At 38.2% G+C, this 6,876-nt stretch overlaps 1 pseudogene; it reads right to left on the bottom strand.

Moving 5' to 3' along the window:
* Window positions 1-768: 768 nt before the first annotated feature.
* Window positions 769-1,563, bottom strand: LOC149239087 (S-adenosylmethionine synthase 2 pseudogene; annotated as a pseudogene).
* Window positions 1,564-6,876: the final 5,313 nt, after the last annotated feature.

Here is a 6,876-nt window from a genome sequence, read left to right as displayed (position 1 = left end):
CTCATGTTGGTTAGATGCTGAGATGTAAGCTTTGTGGAGAGGAATTTTCTGATTCCCAGGCTCTTGGATGCCATTATCAAGCTGAACATATGGGTACCATCTCAAACAAAACCTCGATTTCTTGGGGGGAAATTGGTTCTACGTCGACCAAAGGCCAAAAAATAAGAAATTAGAAACAACAGGTCAAACCCAGAGGCCGCTTTCACCATATCAAAGGAAAATCATTTCTAGTAACGCGATTTGAAAATGATGAAGGAAAAAAAAGCAGTGAATAGAGAGATTCTTAATCAACAGTACTACCTTCATTCTTAACGCAAACATTTAGCACTTGAATCAGGAAAACCAGGCGATAAGAGTCAACGAGGTAATGTAGGCAAAGGGTTTCACATACCTGTAGACAAATGAACCCATGACGCGATCAAGGCTTGCATCTCGTCACACCTGACCAGTCCCTCTTTCCGGTTAACACAAAGAAAAATGGAGATTAGCATCCGAAACATATTCTACAGCTCAATTAGAAGAAAATAAACCCAAGACCTCAAGGCAGTAAAAGAAGCCGTGTTAATCAGAAGCGATGACCATTTCATGCAGAGTATCTGCCACAACAACTTTTACAGGATCATCATTCTTTTCGAGGATGGTCTCAGATCTCCTAAACTGTGGTAATGCAAACCTTCTCGGCAATAATGGGCGAGATCTGATCTGCCGTTCAATGCTGCAGTGGAAACTTGTTCGATATCATGGTGAGATCGCGCCTTCATTGGATGGCTACCCTCCATAAGTATCAATAATAATATTTCGGCCGGTGAGGCCTGCATCTCCATGAGGCCCTCCGATCACGAATCGACCAGACGGGTTCAAGTGGAATATGGTATTCTCGTCCAGGTACTTCTCCGGAATCACCGGATTTATCACATGTTCCTTCAAATCTACAGCAATCTGGTCATTGGGAACTGTCTCATCATGCTGAGTGGAGATGGTGCCATTCTTTCTGACCTCGGTGAGCTTCGCTCCTAGCTTGGTAGCCAGCACATGAGTCAGGGGCATTAGCTCAGGGGTCTCATGAACTCCTTGGGCAATGTCAGGGCTCTGCTGTTCAATAGTAACCAGCACGTTGCAGTGATCAGCATCAAGACCCACATCGTCAAAAATGAAACCACTCTCCCTGCAGGTCTTGCGAACAATCTGCTCATAGTTGACATCGGCCTTGGTGGTGATTTCACCAAAAACCATGACCATGTTCGTTTTAGTGCAAGTCTTGCATGCTCACCTTACGGTCGGGGTTCTAGGTGAGGCATGCATCCAACACTGCATCAGAAATCTGGTCACAGAGTTTGTCTGGGTGTCCCTCATTTACGGACTCCGATGTGAACAAGAAGGTCTCCTTCTGGGCTGAAGTGAGCAGAGCAAACAACACGACAAATCAGAGAATGCAAATTTTAAAGTGACAAATTTTTACCCTAGGTCATTGTCGACAGAAGCACCCTCCAGCAATGCAAACTTTCCTTCAAGGACATCAGTGCTGAGGTGATTGAGTGCATCTGCCTCAGACTCCAGCGCCATTACTTTTATATGAATTGCTTTATTTATGAGTGCGCTGGTTGACTTCTTCTTCTTCTTCTATATTTGATTTGTTTTTAATTAATTAATTAATTAATTAATTTTTTTTTTATATGATTAAAAAAAATGAAATTAATCCTATTTTTAAAATCAGAAATGGTAATCCTATCTGTAAAAACAAACATGGTTAGTGTTTTTTTTTTCTTTTAATTAATGAAAAACTAAAATTTAGATTTTTTTTTTTACAAATGGACACAATGATTGGCAGAGTGAAAGATGTTTTTGATCAAGCATATTGCAAAACATTTATTTATTCTTGAAATTAGTCTAAATCATCCCTATTTTCTGATCCTCGAGTTCGTACAAAGATGCAGGAGGAGAGCATACTTATTCTAGGTAAAAACAAAACTGAAAATAAAAGCAATAACTAAAACTGAAAGCCTACCTACTCTATACTAATTAGAATTTACAATTTAGTTACGTGTAGTTAAACTTCCAATGAAGCCATTCACGTAGCAGTGACAACAATAGATTCAGTAGCAAGTTTTCAAATGATGGATGAAAATATTTGACAGTGAATGAGTCTAGTTGCTGTAACTCCAAATCAACTAAAAAATAAAAAGATGAATCTAATCTAGTACTTACCTGGAACCATTGTTCGATAAAGCTTTGATAAGCACAGTTTCTCTCACTCAGATCATGTTGTAACTCCTGTTCTTCTTCTCTGATCTGCTGCTCTTCTTCCTCAATCTCTTGTTCGAATGATTGTTCACCATCAGATACGCAGGATTCTTCAGACGTTGAGTCTTCATTTATTTCTTGGGGAGTAGTTGAACTTTTAATTCTTGTCAAGATCTCCTCTTCCAAGGAAGAAGAGATCCCGACTTCTGTTAGGATCTGAGTGAGTAGTTCCAAGCTGAAACTCATTGTTAAGTCATGTTGAAAAAAAAAAATAAAAAAAATCAGCACACTAAAAATTGAATTAAAAACAAAAGGACCACAGAAATAATCTTGAATTCAATACTCAATTAAACCCTCTTACAAGGACTTCTCATTAATTGAGTAATCGAATGCTTCAATAATAACCATGAACCATGAATTCATCAAACACTCTTCACAGTTGCGAAAATCAAACACACTTGCATAAATGTAAACACACCCTACATGCCCTGATCCATAAGAGGTCGAGCCCATTACGGTATCTCGAATGCGATGCGTAGGCTGTTCCCCACGTCTAAACACACTTGCATGAAAAATCAAACTAAACTTCAATCCATCGTGCCTCCCCGGCAACGGCGCCAAAATGTTGGGTGAAACTATGTCCGTTTAATTCTGTTGTAGTACTTGCCCAACTATTTAATTTGTCAATCCGAGGTCCGTAGACTTACAAGACACATGCACTATATATGTAGGACTGAAGTGGAACTGAACTAATCTAATCTAATCTAAATTACTAAAATCAAATTAATCTAGGAAGGCATTAAAACATTAACTACGAAAGCATGAAATTGCATAAAGGAAAAGCAATACAACATGTGAAGAATTGAATGACAAATAACATATGTGAGCTCACAACAATAAAACTATGTCAAATTATATTACAAGAACTAAATTACAAATCATGGAAGCATAATAATAAAATATGAGAAACTAAGAATTCCTTTCCATTAGTCATTATTCAAAATGAAGAGAGAGCACTCTCTTATATACATGAGGAAGATAACCTTCTCATAATTACATATCCAATATTCTCTCAAGCACTCTCAACTAATTTCCCATTATTACAAGATATGATCCCACAAATCTCTCAAGCATTTTTAACTACTTTCCCATTATTACAAAATATGATCCCTTTGAATCCCCCACAAATCTCTCACATATCTTGGATAAGATATGCCAACCAAGTCCTCCATGATTTTCTCCTAATTATCTCCTTAATATGGTGGAGGAGATATGGATAAGATATGCCAACCAAATCCTCCATGATTTTCTCCTTAGGAAAAGGCTTGCATAATTATCTTCTTGATATGGTGGAGGAGATATTAATTCTTCACATATTTCCTACACATCACAAAACTCACATATTCTTGAGATATATATAAAAATATGTACATTTTCTAATAATTAATCATAAATTCACTTATAATACAAAAAATAATAAAATGGAAAATAAGAAAGTGAAACCCAAATGTATGTATGAAAATGATATGATAAAAAGGTTAACGGGATGATGAAATGTAAGTAATAGTGAAGAAAAAGGTGGATGAAAATATGACATTTATGAGTCCCAACAATGGTTATCTTCAATTTGGCAATCTCTGCCTCAAGGTCAAAGGGTTTTTCAGATTGAATTTTGATGTTATGAGTAAAAGACTTTTCCTTTTCAACTGTGTTTTTAGTGACTTTGTCATGATTATTAATTTCCTGTTGGAGTATATCTGTTTTGGAAACTTTCTGTGGGGTATTATCAGGGTTGTCTTGAGAAGAAGACGTTACCCATGGCTGCTTTTTTACGGAAAATGCCTCAGTCACATCCTCCACTGTTACTTCTTTTGGGTCTGGATTTATTTTGTCAACTGATTCAACGAGGATAGCCTTTTCCTTCATCATCCTGGACTGTTTGGTATCCTTTGTTTTGGCAGGTTGAGGGACATCTATGATCCTGCTTCTTAACTTATATTGCTTGTGAACTTCATAGACAGCTGTGTCATAGCCTTCTTTGAAGTCAAATGACTCCCTTGACTTGGTTTGAAACTGTTTGGTATCATTATCCTCCTGGTCTTCTTGTGTTAGGAAAACCTGCTGCTCATCATTTAGGCCCATCAAGTTGATGTGAGTGTCATCTATTGGCTCATTCGACGTTGATGCTTCAGTAAAGTTTTCTTGGAAGGGAGGTCTTATATCTTGGTCCAGGCCAGCCCTACCAGCATTTGTGTTCTAGGTTTTCCTAAAATTTGGGCTCCTTGTAGTATTGGACTGTTGTCCTTCCCATGAAGCTCTTCTCTCTACACTTTCTACTCTGTCTCCTAGTCTTTGCATGCTACTGATAATAGCATCAAGCTTTTGCTCTAGAGATGAGGGCTCTTCCTTAAAGGTGGTTCTTCTTTCCATTCTGGCCCTATTTCTTTTGGCAATTAGGTTGGCTTCTACACTAACAGCAACATTTTGCATGTCTGCAAGAGTTTGAGGGGCTCTTTCCTTTAATTGGTAGGCCATATCTGGGTCAAATCCATCAGGGAATTTATACAAGGCAAGGTCGGGTGGAGGCCTTAAATTCTGTGGTATTGCATTATAGACATTATTGAATCTTGTACAATACTCCAGGACAGTCTCCTGTGGGCCTCTTCTAATTGTGTCATACTCAGCTAGTATGTGCAAGGGGTCTTTCTTTTTCTCCCATTTGTTGGTAAAGGATTGATAAAGCTCATCAGGAGTAGTTATGGAATTTGCAGCAAGTGATCTGAACCAAGTTCATACATCACTTGTTAAACTTTGAACAAAAATTCTCATCCTCACACTATCATCATCTATTTCATAATTCTCGAAATAGTCTTGCATTTTCTTGGTATGATGAAGGGCTGTGGAAGAGCCAGTGCTGTCAAAATATGTTATTTTGGACTAATAATCTTGAGGCAAAGCCCCAGGATTAGCAGGTAGTTGCAAGGGCGCATATCTATTAGCCATATTCACAGGGACAAAAGGAACAACAGGAACAAAGGGGACAACTGGAACAATGGGGATAATAGGGGTAACTGGAAAAGCAGTAACTGCTGCAGTGGTAGTGGTAGTATGTGCAGGAAATGGAGGTGTAGAAGGAGAACTTTGAGATGTGGATGATGAGCCAGGGGAAACAGGGGATGAACGAAATAAAACCTTGACAGGGGTTGGAACGCAGACTGGGTTAACTGCTTCAGGAGTATTGTCAGCAAAATCTTCTATTTGCTCTTGCTTCCTCAGGATCTTAGGGATTAGGTTCGGATTTTCAAAAATAGTAGGAGGATTTGGATCTGGGTTGGACCTAGTATAGCGAGAATTCCTTTTGGGAGCCAGCTTCTGAATAGGCTTTGACTAACACAGTTTTTATATGCTCCCGCAAATGCAAAGCAAAAATAGTCTGTCACTCGGAAATTATATACAGGAATCTGGAGTAGGCAACAGTTTAAACATTTGTTTTTGTCCCCAGTGGAGTCGCCAATTATGTTATCACTCAGGTTGTTCCCTTTGACTCCCAAGGGAATACGGCCGAGGTAACCACAAACCAATCTTTGGATTGCAGGTCCTAGCCTACCTACAATCAGAGAGGGCTCTCTCTTTCTGATTTAGCTTTGTTTTGGGAATTTTAGGCTAGATATGAAACACTGAATTTTGTTTGAAGCTTGGTTGAATGATAGGCTTTAAAGAGGGGCATGCAATGTTCAAAGAGTTTTATTCCATTGGGCAATGGGAGTCCATGATTGTAAGTTGCTTGGGGTATGTGATAAGGATAATGTTACTGTAGAGCCAGACAGGTATTCATGAAACAAACTTTTGATTTAAAGGAAAAACAGTAAGAACTGACACAATGAAAGGCAATAAAGATTTATTTCATTGTGAAAACGAGTATAAAGGGTTGAATATTTATTCAAGAGCAGTTAAGAATTCCTGAATAGATCTCACCATGTAAACTTAGAGAAAATGGGAGCACTTAAGAATTCCACATTTATAACTAGTTTTGAAGAAAACATAATTAGCAACAAAGATTGAGTTTAGGGTGCCTCAATGGACAAATCCTAAACAATTCTTTTTTCTTACTGCTAAGAGTATTAAACATATAATATAGATGGTTTCAGCAAACAGAGAAAATACAAAACACAGTTCATAAGAAACTTATTGTATCACGAGATAACACGGGAATCTTGCAGTAGCCAACAACCTCATCACAACATGTCCAAGCAAAGCCAAATTGAAAACACCAATAGCTTTTTGTATTCAACTCTGAGAAGGTACAACGGAGCTCTCCAGAATAAAATCAACAACCCCAAATAAGTTATGCGTGGGGATATATATACAAAGTGTTTCACAAAATATCCTAAAGATGAGTCATTAACTCATAACTTTCTTACCAACTTTCAAAAATAGTAGATACAACAGTTATTGCCATTAAAATAGACAAACAAAAGCTGTTCATTTCTGTCAGAGTTCTTTGAATTTGCAACCAACTGGGTCGACCGAGTGCTTGCATCCATTTCGAGGAACTTCGCCTTTTGCTGCTTTGCCACGGCGTGACTGCTTTTGCCTCGTCACCTACACTCGTTTATTTGTGCCAAGTCATTATCC

This window comes from Pinus tabuliformis, chromosome 8 (assembly GCF_031772625.1).
Source record: "Pinus tabuliformis cultivar Carrire ecotype Pingquan chromosome 8, CPIR1, whole genome shotgun sequence".
NCBI lineage: Eukaryota > Viridiplantae > Streptophyta > Pinopsida > Pinales > Pinaceae > Pinus > Pinus tabuliformis.
Note: the sequence above shows the minus strand (reverse complement) of the source record. Positions and strands in the feature narration are given on the sequence as shown.